Below are 10166 nucleotides of genomic sequence, written 5' to 3'. Positions count from 1 at the left end.
ATGAACAATGAATAGGTCTTTTGCCCAAACATGGCATGGGATCTACTTATACTAAAAAAGAAGAAGGAGGAGGGGCAGGAGGAGGAGGAGGAGGAGGGGGAGGAGAAGGAGGAGGGGGAGGGGGAGGAGGAGGGAGGAGGGGGAGGGGGAGGAGGAAAATTTAAAAATCTTGTTGCATAATCCTTTGAATACTTTGGCATCTTAACCTATAGAAAGATGAATACGATGAGATTTTCTAAATGACTCCTACCGCCTAAAAATGTAGAGGTCATCTTTGTGCCCCATCTGTCATTTCAGATAAACAACGAATACCTTTTTAGTCCATGTCCCGTGCAATATTTGGGGCATCCTTCTACTAAAACATTCATTTTTTTACCTGAAATGCGCATGTAACTGGATGTTCTGTTTTTCTTTTTAAGATTTTATTTATTTGAGACAGAGAGCGAGAGAGAGCACGTGCATGCATGAGTGGGACGGGGTGAGGTGTAGAGGGAGAAGCAGGCTCCCCGCTGAGCTGAGAGCCCGACGTGGGGCTCGATCCCAGGACTCTGGGATCATGACCTGAGCCAAAGGCAGATGCTTACCTGACTGAGTACCCGGGTGCCCCACGGATGTCCTATATTTTTAATCTGTCAACCCTGCTAATGTGAAGTTTCAAAAGTACTATTAGGCCCTCCCAGACCCCTCAACCAATGTAAGTAATGTTTCCTAGAGAAATTACCTTAACATTAACTACAGTTAAGAGAGTTAATATTGCAAAGGTTTTCTAGCCAGAAAAAAAAATTCCCATCTAATTCTGCCCCCAGGAGAAGGTGTTGAGGGGGGCATCCGGATCCTGTGGGGGACGCAGGTCCATCCAAGGGGTCTGCCCGGCTGCCCACCCCTCTGCCAGCATTCCTCCTCTGGCTCTGACCCACGTATTTCATATCACAGTTACTCTCATGCTTGTTTTATTTTTTCCAGTGGACTGTGAGCAACTTGAGGTCAGGTGTGCTCTTTTGTCTTCGGTTCCTCAGGCAAAGGGTGCAAAGGGTGGCCTTTTGGGAGACATGCTGAATTTAAGTGGCTTCACCGTTTTCTTTAGCGCTGTTTCCTCGTGTCACTGTCCAGGAGTAGGACTAGTGGGTCGCAAAGCAGAAATGCTCTGACAGGCGATTCTGCTGGATTACTTTTATTTGTGGACGTTCCTTCTTTGCCCACTAGACTGTGCCCTCCTCCCGGACAAGGACAGTCTTTGACTCCGTCCTTTACCTTCCTTAGCACCACTTACTAAGAAATCAATACACTAATACACTAATCAATACTAAGAAATCAATACACGAATAGATGAACTTTCAAACGTCCTCCTCCCCCCACCCCCAACCAACTCTGCTGTGTGCCACTCCAGCAACGGACCCCCGGGTGCACACTTTGGCTCAGACCAGAGCTCTGCGAGGTGTCTCTGACTCTTCCTTCTTGCTCCTTATCCAACCCTTCACCAAGTCCTGTTCATTCTACCTCCTGAATAGCTCTTGAGTCCTCTCATTTCCAACCCTACTGCCCCATTGCTAGTCTACACCCTCATCTGGGCTACCTCATACCAGCCTCCTCTCTAGCTCCACTCCTTCCTGTCCTCCAGGTCACTGTCCCTCGGTCACTGGCCCCACAAAGCACCCCAGTTCTTAGGAGAAAGTTAAGTTACAACTACACAAGTGGGCAAGGAAGAGTGGGTCTGGAATGTTGGGAATTCCCTTGGGGCACGTTTTGGGGCTTCCATGTCAAGGGATGACTGGGAACAAGCAATTCCAGGAACAGAAGCTGACAACAGCCAAGCAGGTGGGCACGAACCTCTCAGGGATAAAGGTCTAGGTTATCCCAGTAGGCAAGCAGCTTAGACCAGAAGAGGTGCTGACTGAGAGTGAGGAGAATCTCCTGGGATGAGAGAGGAGGAAGAAAATGAGGATTTATTATGGCCTGGAGACCATCTTGAGAAATGGGGACTATCGCTGTCCCACTAACTTCCCTATTACAAGACTTTCTTTTTTTTTTTTTTTTTGTGACCAGCCATCACCTGAAAGAACAAGTGGTTCTGAGTGGTACAGGTGTTGACTGTAGCAGATTCTTGCTGGTTCCTGCTGCCTCCCCATATTTCCACGCCATTCAGTGCTTTTGTGCATGAGGGAACTTCCAAACCTCTGTCTTCCAAAACCCCTTTACCCAAGGATTGATGAGAGTTGACATCTCGCAGGTAGAGGCCAGAGATATTACTAAATATCCTACAAAGCACAGAACAACAAAGGGTGAATTTTTGGATCAAAATTCAGTTTTGAGGGGGAAAAAAAAGCCAGCTGTTATTTAGTATGGATTGCACTATATCTCTAGACTGACTTGGGAAAATAGTGCCATATTAGCCATATTGGATCTTCCAATCCATGAATATAGTATATCTTTCCTTAATTTCTTTCAATAATTTTATTTATTTATTTATTTATTTAAAGTAGGCTACATGCCCAATGTGGGACTTGAACTCGTGACCCTGAGATTGAGGATCACATGCTCTATTGACTGAGCCAGCACCCGTCAATAATGGTTTTTAGTTTTCAATGTCTAATCCTTGCACTTCTTTGATTAACTGTGTTCCTAAATATTTTATTCTATTTGATGATATTGAAAATGGAATTGTTTTTCTTAATTTAATTATCAAATTGTTTGTTGCTAGTGTCTAGCGACAAAAAACAAAACAAAACAAAAAAAAAAAAAAAACACTGTGAAGTGAGGGGAACCAAGCCATTTTATTGATGGGCTTTGAGGAAAAGTTGGAGGGTAAGAGTACAACGAGATTCGACTTCCTCAGCCGGGCTGGAATCTCCCCAACCTCACAGCTGCCAAAGCTAAAAGCAAAATTTCTATTTATTTACCCTGCCACTTTACTGAGCTTATTTACTAGTTTTTACGGTGGCTTTGGTGGATTCCTTAGGATTTTCTATATTTTTTTAAGATTTTATTTATTTGAGAGAGAAAGTGAGCAAGAGAGAAAACAGAAGCAGGAAGGAGAGAGGCAGAGGGAGAAGCAGACTCCCTGCTGAGCAGGGACACCCACCCCCCCCAACATGGGGTGGATCCCACGACCATGATATCATGACCCGAGCCCATGATATCATGACCCGAGCGGAAGGCAGACACTTAACCAACTGAGCTACCCAAGTGCCCCTAGGATTTTCTATATACAGGAGTATATCATCTATAAGTAGAGATAATTTTACTTCTTCTTTTCCAGTACAGGTATCTTTTGTTTTTCTTATCTAATTGCCCCACCTAGAACTTCTAATACAATGTCGAATAAAAGTGAATAGTGTCTTGTTCCTGATCTTAGAGAGAAAGCTTACGGTCTTTTACCATTAACTATGATGTCAGCTGTGGAGTTTTTTGTAGATACCCTTTATCAGGGTGAAGAAGTTTCCTCCTATTTCCAGCCTGTTAGGTGTTTTTAATCATGAAAGGGTGTTGTATGTTATATGCTTGTCAGTTGTTCTTTCTGTGTCTACTAACATGATCTATTGTTTTGTTTTGTTTTGGTTTTGGTCCTTTATTTTTTGTGTGTGTAGGTTAAATGGACCTGCATTGCCAGAATAAATCTCACTCGATTATGGTGTATAATCCTTTTTACATGTGACTGGATACAGTCTGCTAGTGCGTTGTTGAGGATTTTTGCATTCATTTTCATAAAAGATATTGGTCTGTCATTTTTGGATGCATTGTCTGCTTTTTTTTTTTTTTTTAAGATTTTATTTATTTATTTGTCAGAGAGAGAGAGCGCGCGCGAGCACAGGCAGAGGCAGAGGGAGAAGCAGGCTCCCCGCCGAGCAAGGAGCCCGATGTGGGACTCGATCCCAGGACGCCAGGACCATGACCCGAGCCGAAGGCAGCCGCCCAACCAACTGAGCCACCCAGGCATCCCGCATTGTCTGCTTTTGGTCTCAGGGTAATGCTGCCCTTATAAGATGCTTTGGGAAAGGTTTCCTTCTCTGTTTTTGGAAGCATTTGTGAAGAATTGGTGTTAATTTTTCTTTAAATGTTTGGTAAAATCCACCAGTGATACCAGGCTGGTGTGAGCTTTTCTTTGTGGGAAATTGGATTGTTATAGGATTGGAATACTAATTCAATTTTTTTACTTGCTATAGATCTATTCAGATTTTCTGTTTCTTCTTGAATTAGTTTTTGTAGTTTTCATCTTTGTAGGATTTATCCATTTCATCTAAGTTATCTAATTTTTTTGGCATACAATTGTTTATCATATTCCTTTATAGTCCTTTTATGTCTGAATGGTTGATACTAGTGTCTCCTCTTTCATTCCTGATCTCAGCACTTTTGGTCTCCTTTTTTCAGCTAATAGTTTGTCAGTTTTATTGATCTTCTCAAATAATCAACTTTTGGTTTCATTTATTTTCTCTACTCTTTTTCTATTCTCTATTTCTTTTATTTTTCACTCTATTCCCCCCCCAGATAGCCTTTATTTTTTTTTATTTCTTTTCAGTGTTCCAGAATTCATTATTTATGCACCACACCCAGTGCTCCGTGCAATACGTGCCCTCCGTAATACCCACCACCAGGCTCACCCAATCTTCCCCTCCCAAAACCCTCAAATTGTTTCTCAGAGTCACAGTCTCTCATGGTTCGTCTCCCCCTCCAATTTCCCCCAACTCCCTTCTCACTCTATTATTTGTTCATTTTTTAAAAGATTTTTATTTATTTATTTATTTGACAGAGATCACAAGTAGGCAGAGAGGCAGACAGAGAGAGAGGAGGAAGCAGGCTCCCTGCTGAGCAGAGAGCCTGATATGGGACTTGATCCCAGGACCCTGGGATCATGACCTGAGCCAAAGGCAGAGGCTTTAACCCACTGAGCCACCCAGGTACCCATATTATTCGTTCTTTTACTCCCTTCTGTTTCTTTGTGTTTAGTTTGCTCTTTGTCTTCTAGTTTCTTAAGGTGAAATGTTGGGTTATTGATTTTAGGTCTTTCTTCCTTTTTTTTAAAGATTATTTATTTATTTCAGAAAGAAAGAGAAGCAGGGGGGGCAAAGGGAGAGGGAGAGAGTCTCAAGCAGACTCCACGCTGACCATGGAGCCCAACTTGGGGCTGGATCCCAAGTTCCTGAGATCATGACCTGAGCCAACACCAAGGGTCAGATGCTTAACTGACTGCATCACCCAGGCTCCCCTCTTCTTTCTCAATATAGATATTTACAACTATAATTTCCCCTTGAAGCCTTAGCTGCATCCCATAAGTTTTGGTATGTTGTGTTTTCCTGTTTGTTTATCTCTAAGTGTTTTCTAATTTTCCTTGTGATTACCTCTTTGACCCATTGATTGTTTATAAGTATGTTGTTTAATTTCTACATATTTGTGAATGTCCCAAATTTCTTTCTGTTACTGATTTCTGATTCATTCCATTATGGTCAGAGAACATATTTTCTTATGATTTCAATCCTTTTAAATTTACTGAGACTTTTTGCATGGCCTTACGTATGATCCATACTGGAGGATGTTCCATAAGCACTTGATAAAAATATGTGTTCTGTTGTTAATGTTCTGCAGATGCCTATTAGGTCTAGTCGGTTTATAGTATTGTTTGAGTCTTCTATTTCCTTGCTGATTTTCTGCATAGTTGTTCTGTACATCATTGAAAGTGGGATATCGAAGTCTTCAACTATCATTGTCTGTTTCTCCCTTCAATTCTGCCTGTGTTGCCTCATGTATTTGGGGTGCTGTTGGTACATGTATATATATTTATAGTTTCTATTTTGCTTGATGGGTTAACCTTTTTTCATTATAAAATGTCATTCTTTACCTCTGGTAACAATTTGTGTCGTGAAAGTCTTTTTTCTTTTTTAAGATTTTATTTATTTATTTGAGAGAGAGAGAATGAGAGAAAGAGCAGAAGCAGGGAAGGGGAAGAGGGAGATAGAGAAGTCGACTCCCTACTGAGCAGGGATCCCGATGCAGGGCTTGATCCCAGGACCCTGAGGTCATGACTTGAGCCAAAGGCAGATGCTTAACCCACTGAGCCACCCAGGCACCCCTTAAAAGTCTATTTTTTTATTATATTTGTACAGCTATATCTGATATTAGCATAGCTGATACACAGTATTTTTTTAAAGCTCCCCAGTTGATTCTGAGGTGTGGTCAGGGTTGAGAACCACCAGGACAATAATTCTAAGATAGGAGAGCAAGAGGGCCTATCTTTTACCACCAGATCTGTTTATTTAGCAGGATGTTCCTTAAACTTGAGAAATGTTTGGGCCCCTTTAAAGGAAAAAAAAAAAAAAAGCTGCTTTGGCATCTCCCAATGTTGACAATTTTTTATTATAATATTCCCTAAGTATGTGTGAATTTAAAACTAAGTATAAGTTTCAATTTGTAGCTCTCATATAATAAAATCAAATCCAGGGACGCCTGGGTGGCTCAGTTGGTTAAGTGGCTGCCTTCGGCTCAGGTCATGATCCCAGCGTCCTGGGATGGAGCCCCACATCGGGCTCCTTGCTTGGCAGGGAGCCTGCTTCTCCCTCTGCCTCTGCCTGCCTCTCTGTCTGCCTGTGCTCGCTCACTTGCTCTCTCCCTCTCTCTCTGACAAATAAATAAATAAAATCTTTTAAAAAAATCAAATCAAATCCAATTTGTAAATGAATTATAATAAAAAATGTAAAACAATAAAACTAAAGCAAAAAACATTAATTTAATATTTGAGTTCAGCACGGCTTATCTACCATACACCCTGCAATGAATCAATTCAGCCATTACTTTTTTAAATCAAACTATGATGAATGTGCGATCATACATTATATGGTTAATATTATTTGACTGCCACTTGGTTGAAATAGATCATACTAAGTTGATGTTTGTTTATGTCCCATTACCTGAAAATAGTCAAAATACTACTACCGTGCCCCAAGAAGATCCTAAACACAAACATAAAACAGGTACGTTCTGATGATTCCAAAATATGCCTGTATTAGACTTTTAAGTTCACTATCAAAGTGAAAGCAAATTTTTTTAAAGATTTATTTATTTATTTATTTATTTGACAGAGAGAGAGAGAGAGAGAGAGAGAGAGAACAAGCAGGGGCAGAGGGAGAGGGAGAAGCAGGTCTCCTGTTGAGTAGGGAGCCCAATGTGGGGCTTTATCCCAGGACCCTGGGATAATGACCTAAACCAAAAGTAGATGCTTATCAACTGAGCCACCCAGGTGCCCCAAAAGCAAATTGTTTAATTTCTGGAAGAAAGCTCGTGGACCCCACAAATAAATCTGCCATCTGGAAACAATGGCTTGGAACTGTTCGTTCGTTCTTTCTTTCTTTCTTTCTTTCTTTTTTCGGGAGAGAGAGTGGGAGAGAAAGAGAGAGAGCCAGCATGTGTGCACATGTGAGGGAGGGGCAGAGGGACAGAGACAATCTTAAGCAGCCTCCATCCAGCTCAGAGCCTAACTCAGGGACTGATCTCATAATGCTGAGATCATGACCTGAGCCAAAATCAAGAATGGGCTGCTTAACCGACTAAGCCACCCAGGCACCTCGAAACTTGTCTTTAATGGTGCGCCTCAATCCTTTCCAGAGGGCTTCACACGAATCCCTCAGAGGATACTTTTTCTTTTTTTTTTTTTTTTAAGATTTTATTTATTTATTTGACAGAGAGCACAAGTAGGCAGAGAGGCAGGCGGAGAGAGAGAGGGAGAAGCAGGCTCCCCGCTGAGCAGAGAGCCCGACACGGAGCTCGATCCCAGGACCCTGGGATCATGACCTGAGCTGAAGGCAGAGGCTTAACCCACTGAGCCACCCGGGGGCCCCAGAGGATGCTTTTCAAAGTATGGTTACACAAGGAGTTTCTTGAAGTTCTATTTGTGACTATATCACCTCGAACAACGAGAAAAAGAAAACAAAAGAAAGAATCTCATGCTGGTCACCATGACCTGACCCAGAAATTGTTTGGTTGTTGGGTTCACCCATCGAAAGAAATCAAGATAAAGCAGTTGAGCAAATGCTTTGTCACCATCTCCTCTAACTAGAAGCACCTTTGCCTCTTCATGAGCAGAACTTTGTAGTAAATGAGTCATTGAGAAGGACGCCCCACATCTGTAGTAACAGCTTTGGAGAAGACGGGAAGGAAGCCCTGCTTTGGAACTGAGTTGGACCAGAAAGGAAATAGCACTAGCCCCAGGGTATGATCACCACAGTGCACACCCTGTTAATTGAGATGACTCATTAAGATGTGACTCAGGCCCCTACACTCACGTGTTGAGCAAGCACCTGAAGATGAGTGTACAGAACCATCAAATACCATTACCCAGGGAAAGTGACTAGTAGTGTCTCCGGGCCCATCCACCCCGCAGGGAGATGCCAGACCATACAAGGTAGCACCTTGCAGTTATGGATAGAGTGCAGTGTGGGGACAGTGTTTGGTATCACCTCTTCCTTCTTTGGCCACTGAACCCAATAAGCAGCCTCCATAAATGACCTGTGAGTTCTCTTCCTACAGAACATGTTCTAATGTATTTAGTCCAATTGGCTCACGTAAGAAGTTTTTGAAAGAACTTGAGTATGATGGTTTCCTTTTATCTTAATTCAACTAGTTAACTCAGGGGCCATATGGAGCAATGTTTAGCCCCTTTTAGAAAATGAGAGAGAATAAAAGTGACTTTTCCCAGAACAGTAGGCAAATTAGCTTGTTAGATATACTCAAACTCTCTTCCAAATATCTTCTCAACAAACCAAGAAACTGGGTATCTTCATGCATTTTCCTTGGAAGATTCGTTTTAGGCCCAGTTTTTATGTTACTGAAAAGTATTCTACTTGCCTTTCACCGACAATCTGTTCACTCTTACGTTAAGACTTTTGCAACGTTCGCTGTACTTTCCAACAGCATGGCACATGGGAGGGCTTTCTAATAGAAGAGAAACATGAGGTGGGTCCTTCATTTCCACCACCTGGCATCTCTTTCCACTCAATCACACGGCCCATCTATAGTTTAGGAGCTCCCCAGAGAGTTCAATATATACCCAAATCCTACCATGGTGCCCGGAATATGTATGCACTCAATTCCTATCTGCAATGAAAGAATAAAAAAAGACAGGACTACAAAAAAGTATCTTTATTTTCTATAGAGTAATGGCTGAGGATGTCATCTATTATATTACCAAATAATGGTCCAGCAAGGATTAAATGAAATAAAATTCCCCTGTGAAAGTGTTTATATTTCCAGAGTGTGGAATTTAAGGCAGACTAACAAATTCAGCAAAGCTGTAGGATACAAAATCAATACACAAAAATTAGTCACATTTCTATACATGAACAATGAATGATCTGAAAAGGAATTCAAGAAAACAATTCCATTTATGATAGTATCAAAAAGAATAAAATACTTAGGAATAAACTTAACAAAGGAGTTGAAAGATTTATATACCAAAAATTATAAAACATTACTGAATGAAATTAAAGAAGACATAAATAAATGGAAAGACATCCTGTGTTTATGGATTGGAAGACTTCATATGTGGTTAATATGTCCCATACCACCTAAAGTGATCTACAGAACTGATGCAGTCCCTATCAAATCCCAAGGCTCTTTTTGTAGAAATAGAAAAAAATCCAAAAATTTATTCAGAATCTCAAGGGACCCAAACAGCAAATAATCCTCAAAAAAGAATAAAGGTAGAGGCCTCATATTTCCCAACTTCAAAACATGTTATAAAACTATGTTAATAAAAAAATGCATTTGGGCTTAAAAACAAAGACCAATGGAACGGAATAGAGATCCCAGAAATAAACCCTTCCATCATCAGATGATCTTCAGCAAAGCTGCCGAGACCACAAAAGAGTGAAAGAATACTGTCTTCAAAAAATTGTACTGGAAAAATTGGATACCCACACACAAGCAAATGAAGTTGGACCCTTACCTTATACCATATGCCAACTCATGATGGATTAAAGACCTAAACACAAAATCTAAAACTATAAAAATTTTAGAAGAAAACATAGGAGAAAAGCTTCATGACATTGGATTTGGCAGTGGTTTTTTTGGGATATGACACCAAAAGCACAGGTAACAAAAACAAAAATTGACTCCTCGAACTACATCAAACTTAAAAAATGTCTGCACATCAAAGGAAACAATCAACAAAGTGAAAAGGCATC

Source organism: Martes martes (genome assembly GCF_963455335.1).
Source record: "Martes martes genome assembly, chromosome: 1".
NCBI classification, from domain to species: Eukaryota; Metazoa; Chordata; class Mammalia; order Carnivora; family Mustelidae; genus Martes; species Martes martes.
The sequence above is the reverse complement of the archived record's forward strand: the minus strand, read 5'-3'. Positions refer to the sequence as shown.